At 40.1% G+C, this 24,440-nt stretch overlaps 1 protein-coding gene across 2 annotated transcripts in view; it reads right to left on the bottom strand.

Moving 5' to 3' along the window:
* HECW2 (HECT, C2 and WW domain containing E3 ubiquitin protein ligase 2) overlaps positions 1 to 23,159 on the bottom strand; it is a 404,347-nt gene extending 381,188 nt beyond the window's left edge. The window contains exon 1 of one of the 2 annotated variants that reach the window (XM_035305193.3): positions 23,052 to 23,159. The gene's annotated coding sequence lies outside the window, so the exon portion shown is untranslated. Of the gene's footprint in view, positions 1 to 22,906; positions 23,008 to 23,051 lie in introns of those variants that run through there. The other variant, XM_035305191.3, reaches the window with a different exon arrangement.
* Between the last annotated feature and the right edge of the window lie 1,281 nt (positions 23,160 to 24,440).

A 24,440-nucleotide genomic window follows, 5' to 3' on the forward strand; every position in this document is an offset into this window, starting at 1 on the left:
CATATCTATGGGATGATAACTGGCAACAGCTAGTGGCAGCTGTCCCTTTAGAAAGTGCATGTGAGGCCCAGCTTGCCAGACTCCACCTGGTTTGCTTCACAGACTTATATTACCTGCTTGTGCAGTGCAGGTATTTCAGTTTGTTTCCCTGAGGTACAAAGAATGTATAGCCACTCACATCTATCTCAATAACTAAAACTGTCACTTCCTTTCACTAAATATATTTCCCCAATATCCTACTAATTTGCCAATGAAACTTAGTCTAGGAAACGCTGTGCTAATTGCTTATTCGAAATAACTACGATACTTCTTATCCTTCTACTCTTTCTTTTGGACAAAAACAATAAGAGCACAGCAGTTTAAGAATTCAATTAGGAATCAGAAGTCAGATGACATTTAATTTTGTAATGTACTCATTTCCTAATCTCTGACATGGCTGTGTATCATTTAAAATATTTTTAACTTTACCACTTTAAAAACAAGAGAACAAGTGAGGTGATGTCTAATGTTTGGGAATAAACAGCAAACAATACTTCCCTGTCTACTGAAGAATGTATCAAAAATAAAATCTGAGCAAATCATTAAATTTATTGGTCTATTAAAAAATTATCAAGTTGAGGCTGGGCACAGTGGCTCACATATGTAATCCCAGCACTTTGGGAGGCCGAGGCAGGTGGATCATTTGAGGTCAGGAGTTTAAGACCAGCCTGGCCAATATGGTAAAACCCCATCTCTACTAAAAATACAAAAATTGGCTGGGTATGGTGGCAGTCACCTGTAATCCCAGCTACTCAGGAGGCTGAGACAGAAGAATCACTTGAAGCCAGGAGGTGGAGGCTGCAGCAAGCCAAGATCATGCCACTGCACTCCAGCCAGGGCAACAGGGTGAGATTCTGTCTCAAAAAAAAAAAAATTATTAAGTTGGGGATTTCTGTAGATGCTTCTATACAAAGCAAAAATAAACCAATCATATTCCCAAAAGAATTGAAAGCAAGGTCACAAAGAGATGTTTGTATACCTATGTTCATAGCAACATTAATCGCCATAGCTAAAAAGTAGAAGCAACTATTTTTTAGGAATTCACTCATGAGGAATGAATGAATAAATAAAAAGTGGTATATGCATATAATGAAATATTGTTCAGTCTTACAAAGAAAATATTATTCAGTCTTACATGGAAGAATCTTGAGGGCATTATGTTAAGTGAAATAAGCCAGTCACAAAATGACAAATACTGTATGATTCCACTTATATGAGGTAGCAAGAGAAATCAGATTCAGAAATTCAGAAACAAAAAGTAGAATAGTGGCTGTGAAGGACTGATAGAAGAGGGACACAGGAAGTTTTGTTTAATGGGTACAGAGTTTCAGAGGTTTTTATTTTGTGTTTTTTGAGATAAGGTTTCACTCTGTTGCCTAAATTGGAGTGCGGTGGCTTGATCTCGGCTCACTGTAACCTCCAGCTCTCAGACCCAGGCAATTTTCCCACCTCAGCTTCGCAAGTAGCAAGGATGATAGGTATGTGCCACCATGCTTGGCCAATTTTTTAAATTTTTGTACAGACGAAGTCATACTGTATTGCCCAGATTTGTCTCAAACTCCTGGGCTCAGGCCATCTACCCACCTCGGCCCCCCAAAGTGCTGGAATTACAGACATGAGCCACCTGCCCTGGAGTTTCAGTTTTGAAAGATGAAGGAGTTCTGGAGATTGGCTGCGCAACTGTGTGAATGTACTTAACATTACTGAATTGTACATTTAAAAATGATTAAGATGGTGAATTTTATGGTACGTATTACAATAGACTAAATGTTTGTGCTTGCCACCTCCAAATTCATGTTGAAACCCTACTCCCAATGTGATGGCATTTGGAGGTGTAAACTTTTGGGGAGGTAATTAGGTCATAAAGAAGTGGCCAGAGAGTTATGTAGCTCCCTTTTTGCTATATGTCTGCACAGCAACAAGACTGCTCTCTATAAGCCAGAAAGAGGGCCCTCACCAAGAACCCAACCCTGCTGGCACTCTGATGTTGACTGTCCAACCTCCAGAACTGTGAGAAATAAATGCTCATTGTTTAAGCAACCCAGTTTATGGTATTCCATTATAGCAGTCAGAGCTGACTAAGACGTGTATTTTACCACAATTAAAAATATTTTAAAATCTACATATGGACATATATATATATATATATATATATATATATATATATATATATATGTGGGAGAGGTGGGGTGAAAAAACAGATAAATAAATGCTCATTGTTTAAGCAACCCAGTTTATGGTATTCCATTATAGCAGTCAGAGCTGACTAAGACGTGTATTTTACCACAATTAAAAATATTTTAAAATCTACATATGGACATATATATATATATATATATATATATATATGTGGGAGAGGTGGGGTGAAAAAACAGATGATGAAGATAAGAAAGGTGACAATAAAAACCATGTTTCAAAATCTAAAAAAAAAAAAAATCAAATAAAACATCACGAGAGTGGCAGGCAGTTTTATAATTCAATGCAAGGAGAAAACACTTTCAGAATGACTGAATAAGGACCTCCAGAAATTTGTTTCTCCATAAAAGTAGTAAGAATGATGACCAAACAATGTCAAATCAACTTTTTCACAACTCTAGAAATCAACAATAGGCTTATATTATGAGGATGATTTACTCAAGAAAAATGTCTGAGTCTCAGTAAGAACAATGAGCTTTATGTTTTTTAAATTTTTTGCCCTTTTTCCATCACTCTCTTCCCAGCATCACAGGACTCTTGAAAACTGAGATCCTTGTGCCATGGTAACTATGGAAAACAGCACTCTGGCAGAGTGCATGGAAGAGGAAGCAAGCAGGTCTGGAGCACCCCACAAAGGCAGTTATCACTATAACCCAGACAGTTATCACTATATGACCTGGCAGTTAGCTGGAAAAGCCCCATTTTCAGGATTTGTCTTTACAGAACCTAACTCAGTGCCCACTCAATGGAAAAGCCCTATCCCCACAGCATGTGGTGAAAGTACATATTTATAAAGAAGAGAAGTTCATTTAGCTCATGGTTCTAAAGACTGTCCAAATAGCACCAATAACTGCTTGGCTTCTGGTGAGGCCTCAGGAAGTTTTTACTCATGATGGGAGGCTAAGTGGGAGCAGGTATGTCATATGGTGAGGAGCTGCCAGCCTCCTTTAAACAACCAGCTCTTACATGAACTAACAGAGCAAGAACTCACTCATCACCAACGGGATGACATCAAGCCATTTATGAGGGATCCACCCCCTCATAAATGAGTGGGACCCAAACCTCCACTAGGCCCTATCTCCAACATTGGGGATGACATTTCCAACATGAGATTTGGAGGGGACAAATATCTAAACTACATTGATGGTGGTCTCATAAGATTATAATACCATATTTTTACTATATCTTTTCAATGTTTAGATAGACAAATACCATTGTGTTATAATTGTCTACAGTATTCAGTACAAACCTGCTGTACAGGTTTGTATCTCAGGAGCAGTAAGCTACACCATATAGCGTAAGTATGGAGTAGGTTATACCATCTAAGTTTGTGTACATACACACTTTGATGTTCACACAAAGACAAAATTGCCTAATTACACATTTCATAGAAATTATCCCCATCATTAAGTGATACCTAACTGTATATGTATATATACAATGAAATATTATTCTGTCTGAAAAAAGAAGGAAATCCTGCCATTGTGACAACATGAATGAACCTGGAAGACATTATACTAAGTGAAATAGTCCGGAAAGACAAATACTGCATAATTTCACTTATAATTGGAATTGAAAGCCGTCCAACTCAAAAGCACAGAGTAGAACGGTGGTTGCCAGGAATTGGGAAGTTGGGGAAAATGGGGATATAGTCATCAAACATAGAAAGTTACCGTATGCAAGATGAATAGGTTAGGGGAAATCTAACAAACAGCATGATATCTATAGTTAGCGACACTGTAGTGCATACTTGAAATTTGCTAAGATAATAGATCTTTTTTTATTGTATTTTAGGTTTTGGGGTACATGTGCAGAACATGCAAGATAGTTGCATAGGTACACACATGGCAGTGTGTTCTGCTGCCTTCCTCCCCTTCACCCACATTTGGCATTTCTCCCCAGGCTATCCCTCCCCAGCTCCCCCCGCCACTGTACCTCCCCTATTCCCCCCAATAGACCCCAGTGAGTACTCCCTTCCGTGTGTCCATGTGTTCTCATTTCTCATCACCTGCCTATGAGTGAGAATATGTGGTATTTCATTTTCTGTTCTTGTGTCAGTTTGCTGAGAATGATGTTCTCCAGATTCGACCATGTCCCTACAAATGACACAAACTCATCATTTCTGATGGCTGCATAATATTCCATGGTGTATATGTGCCACATTTTCCATGTCCAGTCTATCATCGATGGGCATTTGGGTTGGTTCCAGGTCTTTGCTATTGTAAACAGTGCTGCAATGAACATTCGTGTGCATGTGTCCTTATAGTAGAATGATTTATAGTCCTTTGGATACATACCCAGTAATGGGATTGCTGGGTCAAATGGAATTTCTATTTCTAAGGCCTTGAGGAATCGCCACACTGTCTTCCACTATGATTGAACTAATTTACACTCCCACCAGCAGTGTAAAAGTGTTCCTATTTCTCCACATCCTGTCCAGCATCTGTTGTCTCCAGATTTTTTAATGATCGCCATTCTAACTGGCGTGAGATGGTATCTCACTGTGGTTTTGATTTGCACCTCTCTAACGACCAGTGGTAATGAGCATTTTTTCATATGTTTGTTGGCCTCATGTATGTCTTCTTTTGTAAAGTGTCTGTTCATATCCTTTGCCCATTTTTGAATGGGCTTGTTTGTTTTTTTCCTGTAAATCTGTTTGAGTTCTTTGTAAATTCTGGATATCAGCACCTTTGTCAGATGGGTAAACTGCAAAAATTTTTTCCCATTCTGTTGGTTGCCGATTCACTCTAGTGACTGTTTCTTTTGGTGTGCAGAAGCTGTGGAATCTTAAGTGTCCTCACCCAAAAAAAAAATGATAACCATGTGAGATTACAAATGTTAACAAGCACTGTGGTGATCATTTCACAATGTAGACACATATCAAAACACCATATTATATACATTATAAACATACTATTTCCATTTATCAGTCATATCCCAATAAAGCTGAAAGAAGATTAGAAACAAGAAGGAAATAGATGGAGAAATAAAAATGAACCATTGGATTCATTGATCAATCCAGTTTTCAATCATCTAAAAAATGTTTTCCACTTATACAGGAAGAAAATAGCTGAAGCCTCTTCAACAAAGTTATGATACATTAAATGTTTCAAAATGATGCAAGCAATGCATTTTGTCAAGGCAAGTGTAAGAAGAAGGAAAAGGGATAATGATAGGCTAGAACTTATTAGGGACATATTGAATCTCCGAATCAGTATTTACAAGATGGGTATGTTCAACGTTCATATACACCACATGTGGAGAAGCTGGCTGCATTCACAGAACGTTGCCCAATTGGAATATATATGCCTTCAAAACCAGAAAAATATGAGGGAAAAATCAGGTGTGCTGTGCTTAAGTTTTTATTATAACTTCTAATTATGTTGTTTTCGCTATACTTTTATTTTTACTTTTGTGAATTAATCATTTTACTAAAAATAGTCATTTATTAAATTTTACTAAATATAATAATGTTATTTATCTATTTAATGCTTTGATACTAACAAAGAGAAGGATCTATTGAACCTGGGGCTGGGGGAAAGACTGGCAAAAAGAAAAAATTTAAAAGGAAGATCTGGGAAATAAGATGTCCCTAGGGGTATTTGCAAAGCTCTGACATATTCCTTAGGATCTAGAATGCCACATGCATGTATACATACCCAAGATATACCTAAGAAGGCCCTAATCTCTGGCTCACCTAGAAGATGCATGCAAACAGTAAGCAAAGGCTAAGACAGAGTTGTCAACTGCCATACTGATTGTTGAAGGTATGCCTCCAACATGCACACAGAGCTCTAAGCAAAGACTGAGATTTACTAGTTCAAGGCAATTAAGGAAATCTCTTTTATTCATCAGCTGACCACTGACATAACCAGACAGAGACTTCAGTAGTCACATATGACAAAGAATACAGACTACAGAATTCATTCTGAAGTGAATAAACAAATAACAATAACAAGCAACAATACCAAATCCTGGGGAGGGAGGAAAATTGATGTCACATTATATTATTTGAAATACCCACTTTTCAACAGACTTACAAGACATACAAATAAACAATAAAGCCTGGCCCCTTCACAGAAAATAAAGCAGCCAATCAAAAAATAGTCCAAGAGTTTACATAGGCTATGTAATAGGTTCATGTTACTAAAGGAAATCATGTCTAAAGAATTAAAGTATGGTATAAAAATGATGCTTCACCAAAGAATATCAATATAAACAAAAAATTTTAAAAGGACCAAAAAGAAAATGTGGGCCAGGCGCACTAGCTCATGCCTGTAATTCTAGCACTTTGGGAGGCAGAGGTGGGTGGATCATTAGGTCAGGAGATCGAGACCATCCTGGCCAACATGGTGAAACCCCATCTCTACTAAAATACAAAAAATTAGCTGGGTGTGGTGGTGCGTGCCTGTGGTCCCAGCTACTCGGGAGGCTGAGGCAGGAGAATCGCCTGAACACAGGAGGTGGAGGTTGCAATGAGCCAAGATCGTGCCACTGCACTCCAGCCTGGCCACAGAGCAAGACTCCATCTCAAAAAAAAAAAGAAAAAGAAAAGAAAAGAAAATGTGGAGTAGAAAAATAAAGTAATTGAAATGAATAATTCACTAGAGGGGTTCAATAGTAGATTTGAACAGGTATAAGAAAGAATCAATGTACTTGAAGATATATAAATGAGGTTATGCTGTCTTAGGAATAGAAAGAAAAAGAATAAAGAAAAATTAACAGGGTTTCAGAAACCTGTAAAACACCAACAAGCAAAGCAACATATGCACACTGGGAGTTCCAGGAAAAGAAGAAAGAAATGGAAAGAAGGAAACAATGTTTTTAAGATTAGTGGCCATACACTTCTTGAATTTGATGAAAAGCATTAGTCTATGCATCCAGGAGGCTCACAATCTCCAAACAAGATAAACTAAAAAAGATTCACATCAAGGTATATCATAGTCAAAATGTTAAAACACAAAGAGAGAAATGAACAGAAACAAAAGCAGCAAGGAAAAATGTTCCATCGTGTACAAGGAACCTGAATAAAATTAACAGTTGATTTATCATTAGAAATCAAGGATGCCAAAAGGCAGTAGGATAACAACTCAAAGTGCTGAAAGAAAAGGTCTAACAAGACTTCTATATCCAGAAAAACTATCCTTCAAAAACTTAAGAAAAAATTAAGACAAGCTCAGATAAACAAAACTTGAGAGAATCTGTCACCACCACATCCTAAAAGAAATACTAAAAGGAGTCCTTGAGGCTGAAATAAAAACAACACCAAACATTAACTCAAATCCACACAGAAATAGAGTACTGGTAAAGCTATTTATACAGAGAGGATAAATGTATTTTTGTTTATAACCCTTTCTTTTTATCTAATTTAAATGACAATTGCACAAAGCAAAGCAATTATTTAAAAAGTGTAGTGATGGCCTTATAACATATAAAGATGTAATTTGTATTACAATAAGAGCAAAGTGAAGGGTTGGAGTGATGTTTTGTATACTTCTGAATTTAAGTTGATTAATCTGGACTAGGATTTTTTTAAGTTAAGAAGTAATTGTAATCCCCAGAGTAACTACTAAGAAAATAACTCAAAAAATACCATAACAATATAATCAGGAATTGCAGAGTAAAGACCTATGAAAAGTATCAACAAGAGAATTAAAATGGTACATTAGAAAATATATATTTAACACAGATAAGACAGTAATGGAACTCGAGAACTCTTCTATAAGACATGTAGAAAACAAATAGGAAAGAGACAGATATAAATGCTACTTGATTATCAGTAATGACATTAAATGTAAATAAATTAAAACAATCCAGTCAAATGGCAGAGATTGGCAGAAAACACTTTTTAAGTGAGCCAACTATATGCTGTCTACAGGAGATACATTATATTCAGAGATACAAGTAGAATAAAAATTTTAAATAGATAAATATATGTACCATGTATTATAGGATGAATTTCCCCCTAAAACAAACTTCATATATTTAAGTCCTAAACCCAAATAGTTCAAAATGTAACTAAATTTGGAGATAGAACCTCTAAAAAGTAATTAAGTTAAAATGAGGCCATTAGGAAGGTCCTTAATCTAATCTGACAGGTGTCCTTAATGAAGAGGAAATTTGGACACACAGATAGACACCGGGGACATACATGCACAGAGCAAAGACTATATGAGAACACAGCAAGAAGGTGACTACCTGAAGCCAAGGAGAGAAGCCTCAGAAGAAACCAAATCTGTCAACACCTTGATCTTATACTTCCAGCCTCTAGAACTGCAAGAAAATGAATTTCTGTTGTGTAAGTCACCCAGAGTGTGGGACTTTGTATGACAGCCCTAGCAAACTAATACACCATGATAATAGCAATCAAAAAAGAGTTCAAGTGATAATATTAGTATCAGAAAAAATAGACTTTTTTAAAAAACACTTTTTTTTTTTTTTTTGAGACAGAGTTTCACTCTTGTTTCCCAGGCTGGAGTGCAATGGTGCGATCCCGGCTCACCGCAACCTCCGCCTCCTGGGTTCAGGCAATTCTGCCTCAGCCTCCCGAGTAGCTGGGATTACAGGCACACACCACCATGCCCAGCTAATTTTTTGTCCTTTAGTAGAGACAGGGTCTCACCATGTTGCCCAGACTGGTCTCCAACTACTGAGCTCAGGTAATCCACCCTCCTTGGCCTCCCAAAGTGCTAGGATTACAGGTGTGAGCCACTGCACCCGGCCAAAATAGGTTTTAAGATAAAAATTATTACTGAGACAAAGAAGGATATTCTGTAATGATAAAAGGATCAATTGAAAAGGAAAACATAACGATTATAAACATATATACACTTAGCAACAAGGCATAAAAATACATGGGCAAAAACTGACAAAGTTAAAAGGAGAAATGGACAATAGTCAGAGACATCAATATTCCACTTTCCTCATGGATAGAACAACTAAAGATCAACAAGAACAATTATAACACCAAAAGCACAATGCTTTTAAAAGAGCATTTTTAAAAAGGTTAAGTTGGATTTCATTAAATTTATAAACTTTTCTACTTCAAAAGACACTATCAATAAAGTGAAAGACAATCCACAAAATAGGAGAAAGTATTTGCAAGGCATATATCTCTTAAGGATCTGGTATCCATAATAAAGTCTTAAAACTCAACAATAAAAAGACAACTCTATTTTTTAACTTGGCAAAGAATTTGAATAGACAATTATTCAAAGAAAATAAATAAGTAACCAATAAGCACATGGAAAAATGTTCAACATCATTAGTCATTATGGAAACACGAACCAAAACCATAATGAAATACAACTTCACACCCGCTAGACTGGCAAAAAAAAAAAAAAAGTGGGAAAGAGGTGGAGAAATTGGAGCTGTCCTACATCGTTGATTAGAATATAAAATGGGACACCTACTTTCTGATTATCAGGTCCTCAAATACATAATTATCACATGGCCCACAATTTTACTCCTACATATATATGCAAAAGAACTTAAAACAAACATCCACACAAAAACTTTTACATAAATATTCATAGCAGCATTATTCAATATAGCTGAAAAGTGAGACCATCCCATTGTCCATCAACTGATGGGTGAACAAAATTCATGCAGTGAAATATTTGGTCATTTAAAGGAGTGAAGTATTGACACATGCTACAACATACATAACCCTTAAAAATAATATGCTAAGTGAAAGATGCCAGTCACAAAAACTTCATATTATATTATTTCATTTATTAAAATTTCCATAATAGGCAATCTAGAGTAGTGGTTGACAGAGTTTGGGAGCAGGAAAAATGGGAAGTGACTACTAATGGGTATGCAGTTTCTATTTGGAGGTGATGAAAAGTTGCAGGAATTAGATAGTGGTGATGGTTGCATAATGTACCAAAAAGTACTAAATTGACCAGCCACAATGGCTCACACCTGTAATTCCAGCACTTTGGAAGGCCAAGACAGGAGAATCACTCGCAGTCAAGAGTTCAAGACCAGCCTGGCTAGCATGGCAAAACCCTGTCTCTATTAAAAATACAAAAAAATAGCTGGGCATAGTGTTACATGCCTGTAACAGCTACTCAGGAGGCTGAGGCACAAGAATCACTTAAACCTGGGAGGCAGAGGTTGCGGTGAGCTGAGATCACGCCACTGAACTCCAGCCTGGGTGACAGAGTGAGACTCTATCTCAAAAAAAATGAATAAATAAAACATAAAAATAAAACTAAAATAATAAATACTGAATTAGACACCTTAACAATAAAGCTGTTATGTTGTTTTTTTTGTTTTTTTTTTTTTGAGATGGAGTTTCGCTCTTGTCACCCAGGCTGGAGTGCAATGGCGCGATCTCGGCTCACCGCAACCTCCGCCTCCTGGATTCAGGCAATTCTCCTGCCTCAGCCTCCTGAGTAGCTGGGATTACAGGCACGTGCCACCATGCCCAGCTAATTTTTTGTATTTTTAGTAGAGACAGGGTTTCACCATGTTGACCAGGATGGTCTCGATCTCTTGACCTCGTGATCCACCCACCTTGGCCTCCCAAAGTGCTGGGATTACAGGCGTGAGCCACTGTGCCCGGTCTAAAGCTGTTATTTTTTTTAATTCAGTTCAGAAAATGAACACCTACATAAAGTCTTCCAAGATAGAAAATAAACTTTGTTTTGTCTTATAATCAATTCAGGTCAAGAAGCACTCATTGACATGGACTGTGATAGATGCTAGGAATGCAAAGATAAATAAACCATCCTTACCCTGGAGAAATTTAGTCTTTAACAAATAAGTAGCAAATCTTTAGAAAGAATCTTTGGTTTTTCACCTGGTTTTCACTCTCAAAATATGTAATTTTACCATGACAAACTTTAATTGAAAACCCAACAAAATTTCAGTTTTAGTAGCCATCAAATTCAATAACCAGATGCTGAAGATAAACTAACTCAAATTCTAGCTACAGTCACGTTTCTTTCCTAGCACAAGAAGGACCCAACTGTGGTCCAGCCTCCTTGCCCTGACTGCCTCGATGCAGTGTGTGATCCTAGCTTGGGGGTGCCAAGTACTTTCTGTTTCTGTATTTCCTCACCCTTGCCTCAACCCCCAACTACTGTTTTTATAAGTCCTAGATTTTATTCCATTAGGCACCTAACCCTTTCTTCAAACACCATTGAGGGTCTTCGGATTATCACAGATTTTTAAGTCAGGCCATCAAAGCATATGCAGCTCCCTTCCTTCATGTCTTTTTATTTCATTTTCTTGATAAAGATCCATAATGCCTGTGTCTGGTGCCCTGCACTGAAGAAGCCAGGTATCAAAACCACCTCATACATTCAGTTGATCCAAAACAGGTACTGCAAACCAGATACAGACAACACATGAATTTTCTTTGGCATGAGCTCTTCTAAAAACAGTATAATTACTTACCAACAAATTATACCCAAAAGATTTTTTACATGCAAACTTGCATGTTAATAAGTTTAGCTTCATTTGAAAAATCTGAAGATTTGCCCATGCTGGGCCCAAATTCCCATGTGGCAACAATAAGGTGAGTCAAGTGGGGACACTGCCTTTCCTTTTGATGAAGTGCATCCCTCCATGATGCTCACCACTCCACAAAGCTACCATGCACAACACATCCAGCTGGTTTCATTTGTGACCTGTTGGTTCTGGAGGTGTTGGAGTCTGAAACAAGTCCATGTCCAGGGAGTTAGAAGTTGTGTCCAATCATAAAAGGATGTCTTGGCTTAGGGTTGCATGCTCCTCTACCTGTGACAACCCTTCCTAGTTTTTCATGCCAACAACTGCTTACTTTTCCTATAATCACTAACCCTAAATATCACCTAAATACCTGAAATTCCCCAGGGAACTCCTGCAGAGGCATCTTCTGGCCTGGCAAGCTCCTTTATAAAGTAGCAAAATTCCAGACCACATGGCAGAAGGCACTAAGGATCTCATCCACAGACTGATGTAATCTTTATTTCCACACTTCTCTTTGAAGATAAATACTCCTAAACTTCTGAGTTCTAGTTAAAACTATGTTTCTCAAACTTTACTGTGTATCCAACATATGTGAAGATCTTTTAAAAATGCAGATTCAAATTCAGTAGGTCTAGTGTGGAGCCTGAGATTCTGCATTTCCAACAAGCTCCCTGGTGACCCTGATGCTGCTGGACTGTGGACCACACTTAGAATAGCCAGGGTTAGGCAGGGCGCCATGGCTCATGCCCGTAATCCCAACACTTTGGGAGGGCGAGGAGGGCGGATTACAAGGTCAAGAGATCGACCTTGGTCAACGTGGTGAAACCTTGTCTCTACTAAAAAATACAAAAATTAGCTGGGCGTGGTAGCACCCACCTGTAGTCCCAACTACTTGGGAGGCTGAGACAGGAGAATTGCTTGAACCCAGGAGGCAGAGGTTGCAGTGAGCCAAGATTGCGCCACTGCACTCCAGCCTGGCACATCCAACAGAGTGAGACTCTGTTTCAAAAAAAAAAAAAAATAGCAAAGGTTAGATGACTTAGGAAGGAAGAAAGTTTCTGAGATGAGAGTTATCTGAATGAAATCAGACCTCCAAGACTTGACTTTCTGACATTTTAAAACTCGAAAATGTTAATCTTTTAGCATTCTGTGTCAGTTAATGTCTGATTTATCTAAGTAACAACCTTCATAATGATCCATGAAGAAGAGACAGATGGTTCCTTTAGCCAGTAAGCATTGGTTATTGAATATTCACTACATGATCAATACTGGATATTACACAGGGGCAGCTGCCAAGTTTCCATATCTTTAGAATGCTTAAAATCTAGTTGGCAAAAAGACTAATGGAAAACAATAAGTAGTGTACCACCTAAAACAGCAGATGATTAAGATTTTAATTGCTACAAACCATTGATTCCCAAGAGGGTAGCATATCAGCATCTGGGTGGAAGGCTAAACACACTTTCTCCCAACTCCTCCCATAAGATACTTACTTCACCGTTATCCTTACTGTCAATCATTGACAAGGGAAACTACATTGAATTCCAGAAATGCCACATTTTTCAGAAACATAAGGTGGGAAAAATGATTTGGATAAAAAAAAAAAAAAACACTGTTTTTAAATTCCATACAGAAGGGCAATGGAGACCTGTGGCCTGAAAGAGTAAGTAGAAATGGTGGGCATTCCAGGTGGGAGGTGCTTCCTGGAGTAAAAGTACTGAGGTGGAGATGAGTCTAGGGTATTTATGGGACAGAAGGAAGACCCGTCTAATTAAAGTAAACTAGAGTGTCCCACTCACCACCACCCTATTCTTAGTGGAGGAAGCATGGAAACTATCTCCTAAGAATCTGATGACCATCTATTAAAAACACTGAAGAGATATTTCTTTACAGAAAGGCTAAACTAGTTTACCTCTCAAATCCTTACCAATTTTTACTCAAGTACAGAACAAAATTCCAATTCTCCTCTAACCCATAATTCTAAATTAAATCAGTTGTCTTGCCTGCTGTTCACCGTGGAAGACAAGTGAAGAGAATGTGGATGTGTAAAAGTCCCTGTAAATTTAAAAAAAAAAAAAACCTAAATCACTGCATTAGGTTAAGCATTCCATTGTTGCTCAGCAGCCCCAGTTCTCAGAGACTGTTCTCACAGGGCTATTTTCAACTTTGTCATCATCTTTGTGATTCTTCTCTGAACCCTTTCCCAATTATCCCCATCCCTCTTATATACACAAGTGATGAATTACACTTCAGGTTTTCCCTGACCACTCCATCTAAAGGAAGTCTCAGTTACGCAACATTCTCTGCCAAAGCCCACCTCGGCAAAGCACTTATCATACTTCCAACTATGTTCTTTCATTTGTTGCTTATGAAATATTTAAAATATGTTTAGAAGTTCATATTGTTAAGAACTTAATATAACAGCAGCCCATATACCAAATATTACTTCCTTAATTTACAGTCAATGTGGACTTCTAACTCTCTAATAAAAAATTTCATAGTCTAAGATTGTGGCACATTGTTTTACTTGTTAATTATTTTCCCTTCCTTCTTTGTCCTTGCCATGAGTCACTGTGGGCTAAGTATATTACTGAGGTATACCACATATACCAACACCCAGATTTAACAAACATGAATATTTTTGCCACATTTACTTTGCAATTATATACTTACTTATTTTCATATCTGTATTGCCTGTTTTCCACTATATTCTGTTTTATCTGGGCAGACAGAGACATGTCCGATTATTCACCTCTTTTATACCCATCACTTAGCTTAGAGGCTGGCATGTAAGGGTCTATAAATAACGCATGAATGACTTTTGTCCTAGCATTAAATAATGGCCATCACAATAGGAGACTTATTAAACAAAGGACAATGATTTCATCTTTATCAAAAGTCCAAAGAGGGAAAAAAAGGAAATACGTCTTTATTGAAGAAAGAGAGTTTACATTTAAATGCATGCTATAGCTGGATGAGTTAGTTGAGCAAGGTACAGAACTTCCCTTACCTAGAGGCTCCTTTCCCTTATTCCCTGAATTGCACATATATTTGCCTAGATAACAGTGATACAGGAGATGAGCCCCTTCTGGCTCATCTAGATTAGAGATGCTAACTCAATGGCTTAAAGAAGGAGAGAACAAAGGATGAGAAGAAGAAAGGGAAGGAGAGAAGAAAACATGGAGGAAGGAAGAGGTGGGGGCCTATGTGGAAAGAATCCAAGACCACTATAAGACAACAAGAAATCAATATTTTCTATATTAGGCCAATGGCAATATAGATCATGTCCTGAAAACCTTTGAGTATCAAGTCCATTTGTATGACATGAAGCCTAAGGCAAAAACACAAGAAAGGTCATGTCCAGCCAGGTACAGTGGCTCACGCCTGCAATCCAAGCACTTTGGGAGGCTGAGGCAGGTGGATCACAAGCTCAGGAGACCAAGACCTTCCTAGTCAACATGGTGAAACCCCGTCTCTATTAAAATACAAAAAATTAGCCAGGCATGGTGGCACACACCTATAGTCCCAGCTACTTGGGAGGCTGAGGCAGGGCAATCACTTGAACCTGGACAGCAGATGTTGCAGTGAGCTGAAACTACACCGCTATACTCCAGCTTGGCAACAGAGCAAGACTCCATCTCAAAAAAAAAAAAAAAGAAAGAAAGAAAGAAAGAAGGAAAGGTCATGTCCAGCTGTCAGAGAAATCTGACAGTTTTCTCTACCTCCTTTGGCCTGTTCTCCTTGCCACCCAGTATCTTAATGCAAAATCCTAAAAGTCTGGGTTCCTCCCGCCATGGTTCTCTGCATGCTCTCAAATACCAAATACATACTTGTATCCACTCCCCATCAAAACTTACTGGGTCTAAGTTCTATTACTCTGAGCTCTTATTCTTCTAGCAGGCCACTGAGAGATACTATGTTTATTATATGAAGGGCTGTCCATTATGGAAAATATCACTTCCTTAATTTATAGTCAATGTGGACTGTCAACTCTCTATTTAAAAAGTTCATAGTCTAAGATTGTGGCTTTTTTTTTTTTTGGTTAATAATTCTACCTTCCTTCTCTGTCCTTGCCATGGTTCACTACAGGCTAAGCATACGACTTAGGTATGACACTTGATATAACAAAAATCATTTTTAATCAGTGTTATAAGGAAACATTTTTCTTGCTCCACAGATATCTTACTCCACACATAAAATATTAAACAAGTACCTTTTCGCTATACACCTAGCATATGTCAGCTTGGGGAAGCAGTCTTACACTCACTGCCCATCACCTTGCACAGCAAACTATAGACTCAGGGGCCACAGTTTGGTTGAATCCATAGTTTCCACTGTTTCTTTTTGCATTTCCTCAAGATCAGAGGCACTACATCTTCTCCATGAAGTGGGTAGCATGTGGATTGGCATCTTTCTAAGCACAACTTCTTTTCTTCATGAAGCCATCACCTTATCTGTACCCGAGCCCGGTACCCTGTCAGTTCTGTCCCCTGAGCAACGTTTCTAATCTCATGAATAATGGTTAACCAATAAAACAACAACAACGAAAAACTCTTCCTATAGCATGAGTTTGCAGTGATAAATAAACAAAAGCATCACCAAGCACTCATCTCTAAATCAATGCCAAAAGCTGATTCATTCTCTGCATGACATTGCTGGTTTCATCCTACCATAAACTGAAATATCTGCTAGCATGCACTTGATAGTAATCGCTCTTCCACACTCCACTCCACTGATATTATGCAACAGCCAACCATGTCATTTAACAAAGGAGTTTTGTCAATAACTTCTGGTTTCTCTCTAAGGATAATGTTTGTCTTTAACTTTCCAGCTGATTTTCCAAGTGTCTCTTCAATAATATGACTCACTCCTATTTTTGCTACAAGGATCCTTTAATGATGCTAATAGAATTATAATCTCTAACCTACCTTTGGCCATACAATACATTAATTTTATAAAGGAACACATTATTATGTGTTTGTCCTAGAAAACTTCAATAGTGTAACAGAGAAGCCACTGTGCTTTGTTAGAAAATGACACAAAAACATCCATGGCTTCATGCCATTATTGGACAGAGTTTCATAACAGGCCATGATTACAGATTCATTTGGTCCTAATGGGGATAGCAAGGACAATATAAAACGGTTTTGAGACTGTCATTGTCCTATTTCCATTTGTATTTTTCAATTTCAGCTACTGTTCTGAAATTGTCTTTCTCACAGATTCCCTTGTCTCTACACATATATATTCCCAATTCATATGCAGTGGGATTCAGTTTTCTAAGCATTTTTATGGCATTCTGAAATGTAGCATTTACAGTTCTATTTTCATCACTATTTTTACACTTCAATGAACTACTTTTGAACCACTTATCTAATTTTATGAAATAGGAATACAGTTTAAGAAGAGCAAAAACAAAAAAAATACTATTTTAACAAATAAAAAATAAGTAAATGATATAAAAATTATATTAATGAACATGAAGTGAACCATTAACAAAATGTAAGCTATACACACTTACCAGTGCAGTCTATGCAGCACAAACACAATCTTAAATATTGTAATATGTTTTAAGAACATAAGGGGATGTCTGCTGAAATCAGAATTAAATGGCCTATCTCAAGGCCCTACATGCTTTGCAGCACCCACACCACCCTTCTGGTCTCATTTCTGACTTTCCCCTCATCACTCCACCCACTCATGCTGATCTTGAAAATCTTTGAACATATCCAAACACATTCCTTTCTGGGGGCCTTTGCACTGGCCATCTTCCCTGCCTGCAACTCTATCCCTCAGGTATCTGTATTAAGCAATTTCTCTTACCTCCTTTTAAATCTTTGCTTAAGGTCTCTTCCTCCATGAAGCCTACTCAACCACACTTACACTGTCCTACTTTCTCGTTCTTCCAAAACTCTCATCTCCTTCTAGCATCATATATAATTTAGCTATTTGGTCTATTATCTGTCTCCCACCTCCCACCTGCCTGCCCCCAACAGAAAGAAAACTCTACAATGTCAGGGATCTTGGCTTTATTCATTGATATATTCCCAGAACCTAGATCAAAGACCAACTCACAGAAGGAACTCAATACATATTAGCTGAATGAACAAATATATGAATGGATGGATGAACTAATTTTTTTCTTTTCTTTCCCCTTATAACCACCAAACTGACTATGGATCTTACTTTGAGAATTAAAAAGAAAATGATAAGTTATCAAAGGTTTTTAAACAAAAGAATTATATCAACAGAATGGTATTAAAACTAGACAAGATCAGGAGATGATTTAAAGTTTGGAGAGGCTAGATCCAGAGAGTTTAGTTAAGAAGTCAACCAATGAAAGAGATAAGGAAGGACATAAATTTCCAATTACTGGGACTTCTTAAGTGGTTTGTTTCCAACCTACAATGCACTGATTGTACAACACACTGATACATAATCTATGCTTATGTATACAGTATACATACATTGCACACACAAACATATATGTCAAACAAGTCTAGAAGAAGCTAAAGACATTTCTCCATCATATGGATATAGTTCATATAAAAGCTTATGACTTGGGTCATAGTTAGAATAGCCATAAATCCTGGTGTTTCTGGCACAGTCTCAGTTTATACTTGTTGATCTAATGCCCCTTATAGTTTGTACCATATTTTACTCTCAAAAGTGTCCTTGTCTAGATTTTTTTTAATTACATAGTCATCCTACTTATAAAAAAAGATACAAAGGCCAGGTGGAGTGGCTCATGCCTGTAATCCCAGAACTTTGGGAGGCTGAAGAGAGTGGATCATTTGAGGTCAGGAGTTCAAGACCAGCCTGGCCAACATGGTGAAACCCTGTCTCTACTAAAAATACAAAAATTAGCTGGACAGTAGAGGCACACGCTTGTAATCCCAGATACCTGGGAGGCTGAGGCATGAAAATCGCTCAAAGCCGGGAGGCAGAAGATGCAGTGAGCCAAGATCACGCCACTGCAGTCCAGTCTGGGCAACATAGTGAGACCCTGCCTCAATATATATATATAGTATATTATAACACAGCAAGTGAGCTGTGTTACAAACACGCAATTCTTTGGCAAAAGAGCATAGCAACTATTGCAGAAGAAAGTGCCACAAGCTTCATATATCTAACTTTAGTAAAGAACCCAAACTCTTACCAGGTCACCCGCATAATCTCAGACCTCCTATGAGAATTTTCATGTGATAAACAGACACACCAGTTCTCCTTTTCTGCAACTCCTCTGTATGAAAAGCTGAGACCCAAACCAAACACTGAAGACATAAGAGTACAGAAAACAAAAGCCCTCCTGTTATCCTGGTGGCCCAGAGAGCGTGGAAACTAAGAGAATGTGGAGTCAAATCTTCACAACAACACTTGTGTTCTGTAATCTCAGTAAATATCCAAGATCTGGACCAGACACTAGATCTTGAAACTTTCATTCTTACCTGCAAGAGCCATGCTAACCATCAGGTCTGCAAACCAGTTTTATAGAAACTGCCATCCTCATTCACAGGAGTTGCCCCAATTAGTGTCAGCCCTAGATATATGGACAGGTGCTAATTCATATTGTGCTTGAAGCCAATAAGAATATGGGCTTACAGCCATGGCAGACAATTAATAACTTAAGAATAAAACTATTTTATTCACTATGTGCGTAAATATATGACGAGAAATTATCTCATTCTCCTATCTTCCTCCTATTTCATTTTTTCTTATATATTTTTCAGGTTTAAATTTTTCTGATTTTCTGTCTTTCCATTTAATAAATAAAAGACTGAAACAAAGCAAGACTCAAAATCTGGTGTTGGAAGCGGGGTGATGAAAAAAAATCAGGATTCCTTAATACCTAGGGTAACCAGATAATTAACTTATCACCCAAATCAGGGTACTTTCACATGTGAAAAGGGGCGCTTTTGATAATTAAGATAAATCAACGGGAATAAATAGGCACTGTCACAAGCAAAGCAGGGCATCTGGTCACCTTTCTAATCTCTCATTCATATCTTGATACAAAAGGCATCCTGTGTGTAATGAAGCAATCTCTGCCTCTGTTAAATCAATCAAACTTCAAACACAGTCCTCTCTCTTTCAGGCCAGGCCTGGCTTTTGATAACAGAGCTGGAAAGGTTTTCACCCAATGTTGCCATACCCTATCCAACACACCGAGCAAAACTGGTTCCAGTTTTTCCCAAGAAAACAGTCAGCAGTGCACAAGAATGTGGATCCAGGCCAGGCCCACAGCAAGCCCCAGGCGAGAAGCCTCTGGTTTCTCTTAAAGGAATACTTCACAACAAAGAGAGCCACCTGGTTAGAGGTTACACAGATACCAATGATACAGATTTAACAAGCATTTTGAATGCAAGATCATTTCATTGATTCCTGGGCACATATTAAAACTGGGAAGATCTCAAAAGCCACCTCTCCTGCAAAACACATTCATCAGGAGAAAACGCCATAGCATCTGTCCACAACTATAGGTAACAACCTTGGTTTCTTTGCCTTTGGCTGAAATCAGTGTTGCAAAAGCCTTTTAAAAGAGTAAAAAAATATGTTTTTCTCCCAATATCACATTGCCCAAGTGAAACAGAACCAATGCTTACTTTTATTTCTTGCCTCCTGTTCAGAGGCGTCACACATTGCTCATATTCTTCATTAAATTTAGTCCTGTGGCTGGCAAATGTTAATTTACTGGAATATTTTCCTTCACATTAATAAAGAGGGAAAACAAGTTTTGTGATCTAGTTGCAATCTACAGCACACAGATAATCCACAACAGGCGCAAAAAAGCTCCAGCTGGTTTATCTCAAATGTTCAGAATTATTTTCATTTCTTTACCGACACCACAGTCATTCACAAAGATTCATTGCCAAATGTTGCCCAATACCTTGATAGAGGCGATGGTGAAGCAAATGTCTGAGGCTGGGAAATCATCACAGAAGTACAGTACTGCTCAAACCTCAGAGTCTGCGGCCAAATGCTGGGGATTAGGAAACCACCTATCATGGAGATGGTGAAGAAAACTAAATTCAAACTAAAGCAGACTAAAGTCTTTCCAACCAGGAGACAGTATACAAGAGCTAAGAAAGGTGCAATTGACTTTCTTCCAGAAGCAGCACGATTATTTTTAAATGCAAAGACATTTTTGTTAACAAACTGCTTCACATAACCATATAGAGGCCAAAATGTGCCAATGAAACAATCAAAACAAATAGCTCAATCAGGACTTTTTGAATGTTCAAAAAATAAATAAATAAATAAAGCTGGCTATACTGCTGGATGGTAATTTTATAATGTCTCCTTTAGGAGATCAAAATTATGTCTTTGCCACTATCCACCACACCCTACTCCACCTCTAATAGTGAAGTGGATAATTTCTGAAGAATACAATGACACTTTATGCCTGGCTTCTCTAGTCTGCTAGGGATGCCATCTGTTTCCCACGCTATATAAACAATCCCTGCAGGATTCTTCTGATGACCAAACAGATTAGCAAACTCCAGATTTTCACACCATTAATAATATCCCCACCCAGATTAGGCCTTTTGTTTTAATAACTCCAAAGATAAAGTTAATAACTGATCTTTCTTTCTTTGTGGGTAACGTGTGTATCATTTTAAAGATAACCTCTTGGAACATACAGCCATCTGTTGGGAAGAGAGAGAGAAAAAAGCTCTCTCTAGGCAACAGAAGAAAATAGTTATGAGACAAACACATGGAGGACTCTACTAATTACACTGAAAGATTTTTCTTCTAAATGACAAACTATAGAACACTACTCCAAAAAAGACAAGTTTCACACTTCGACAAAGGTATACATAGGAAGACAGAGTTTGCTTGAGTCTAGGACAGTGAAAGCATAAATTGTATCCAAGAAAGGCTAAAGGCCCCCGAAGTTTGCATGCCATCCACCTCTATCTGTAATGATCACAAATGTTTTCCTTCGTGAAGTTTAATATCGATTGAACCCTTGTAACTCTAATTGTTGTGAGCTCTCTGTGCCGACTCTAAAGACTTCCAACTCTAAAAGAAACAAATGTGCCTGTAAAGATGTTCTCTAAATTAATAATAATAAAAAACGAAAAGCACCCGAGCGCTGCTAATAGAGAAGACAAGGCATGAGAGAGCCAGACCTCTGCAGTCGCTCGTCCTCCGAAACGTCGACGTCTAAATCTGCAGCCCCGGTTTCCTCCAGGCCCCAAGCTCCAGCAGAGGATGTTCGCGGCACATTCCCAACCGAATAGGAAATGAAGCGTCCTCTCCCTCAAGTGATGCTCAAATAGACCCCAAAGTCCCAGTTTCCCGGGAGAACCAAACCATCAAACACGTTCTGGTTTCTCTCGCCCGCGATTCTGGGCAGCGGAAACCGAAATGTCAAATGAATGACAGCGCCGGGACGCGAGGAAAGAAAACAAAGCCACCTCCCGCCGTCCGCTACCTGCGGCGAGGGCCGCGCGCTCACCTGGGCTCTGCGCCCGTCGCCGCGGGCTGCGGGTGGGAACCGGGCCGCGGGGTGGGAGGGCGCCCCCGCAGCCGCCCGGACCCGCGGCCCCCGCGCTCTCCGGCCGGTCCGTGCGCGCCGCGGAGAAAGCAGGCGGCCGGGGGCGCCGCCGCGCGTCGCATGCAGCTCCCGGCCGCGGCGGCCGCTGCCGCGCACGGAGCCGAGAGTCTCCGCGCTGCAGTCCCGGACGCCGAGGCGCGAGAAGTGCCCGAAGAGACTCGGAGCAGGGGCCGAGCGCGCCCGGCTCGCCCCTCAGCCGCTCTTCCCGCCGCCCCCCTCAGCGAGCTGAGTCTCGGCTTGCCTTTGTGCTGGCATCCTCCTAGCTCGCAGCTACACCCGAAGCTCCCCAGGCGGCTCCGCGCCGCCGCCCACCCCGGAGTTACGCCGCGGCCCCCGCGAGACCCGCGGATTGTGTCGAGTCAGCAGCGGCGGCGGGGACGCGCGAAACCATGACTCCCGCCCGCGCTCGGAAGGGCGCCGGGGATCCTGCGCCGCCGGAGGTTTGCGGCCGAACGCGGCGCAGCTCCGAGCGGCCCCGCAGCGCCCGGGTTCCCTGCCGCTCGCTCTCCAGACGCTGGCCCGCCCGCGTCGCCACCCTCTCGCCGCTCCAGGCCTCCCGCCCGCCACCTTCCTCCCGCCCGATTGCCCGGCGCCCGCTCTAGCCGTGGCGTCCAGGTCCGCGGAGAGCGAAGGGCCCGGCCCCCTCACCTCCAGCCCCGCCGGCGCCCCTCCCGCTGGACGCTTCGGCAGCATCTGCCCGCACAGCCCTGCAGGACGCTGGGCTGGGAGCTGCCTGCACGTCGGGGACTGGCGGAAGGGAGGCGGGGGCAGAGGACAGGAGGGACAGCCAGACCTTGGCCAGCGGGACCTCCCTGAGGAAGGTGCGGAAGAACGGGGCGGGTGCAGCTGGGCGGAGGACGAGTTCCCGAGGCTGCGGCGGAGCCTGAGCTGCTCTTTCTGCGAAGCTGAAGGACAGGTTTCCTAGAGTCGTCGCGAAGGATGGAGGAGACCCACTGAGGTCATGCAGACAGGACTGTTCCTAAACCCCACCAGAAAGCTGAATGGGGGAGTGTCATGCCTCGGTTTCCCCAACTGCAAGGGCAAGACGGTAATACTTATGTCGCACACACAGGGTGTGGTCACGATGAAAAATGGATTATTGAAAGCGTTCCCGGGATACTTTGCCCAAAGAGGGCACTAAAATTAAAAATTACTGTATTAATACTTTCGGCTTTCTATTTACTTCCATAGCATCTTCATCAACTCAGTCCCACTTAGGAGAAAAAGCAAAAATGCTGAAATGTAAAGATATTGTGTCCCTCCCCTTGCATCTATCCAGACATCAGGAAGATTTATTCAGTTTTACAGTTTATATCCATATGAAGGAAGTCCCCAAATAATGGATATTCCTTTGGGACTTTTGAGTATGTGTGCTCAATATTATCCATCTCTCTGCCTTTTCTGGTAACAGTGGTTCATTATTCCTATGGGAACTGCCCTTCCCCCTCACCCACAATGAGTCTTTGTGGTTCCAGGGTACTGACACCTCCCACCTCATCCCCCAGAACTAGCCAGTCATCTTCTGGACCGCAGTGATCGGTTCTGGGATGGGCACGTTGGTCCAGAAACTCGATCCGGGGCTTTGGATGCATTACTGCAGAAAAAATACGCCCTTTAAACTAGCAAAACTAAATCGGAATGGTATAAGCCCATGGTAACAAGGACCAACAGTGCATGCCAATGAAGCCAACTTTGAGGGAAAAAAAAGTTGAGGGTGAGAAGGTGTTATCTTGCCCTCTCAGGAACCTCAGCAGATAAATGTATCTGCAGTGAACTCTATCCTTGAAGCCAATAAATCCTCTCCCTTTTATTTCAAATCCGTTTCAACTGTGTTTTGTCACATGCCACAAAGGAGCCCTGACTCCTTAGTCCCTGTATCTATCAGCCCAGGCATCACTGTTAGGCTCCTCCACAGAATCAATGAACCCGCCCCACATAAGGTCCAATTCCAGTTCTTGCTGGAAGAACAGGGATCCTAGTGGTTCCCACCTGATGTTCTCCTTCACAACTTGCTCAAATCCAGCAACCCCACACCTGCAATCCTTAACTTCCTGTATTGATGAACTACTATGTTACATTCTATTAAAAATGGACCAGGTGCAGTGGCTCACACCTGTAATTATGCCTGAGGCAGGAGGATCTCTTGAGGCCAGGAGTTTAAGATCAGTCTGGGCAACTTAGT

The sequence above is a fragment of the Callithrix jacchus genome, chromosome 6, assembly GCF_049354715.1.
Source record: "Callithrix jacchus isolate 240 chromosome 6, calJac240_pri, whole genome shotgun sequence".
Lineage (NCBI taxonomy): Eukaryota > Metazoa > Chordata > Mammalia > Primates > Cebidae > Callithrix > Callithrix jacchus.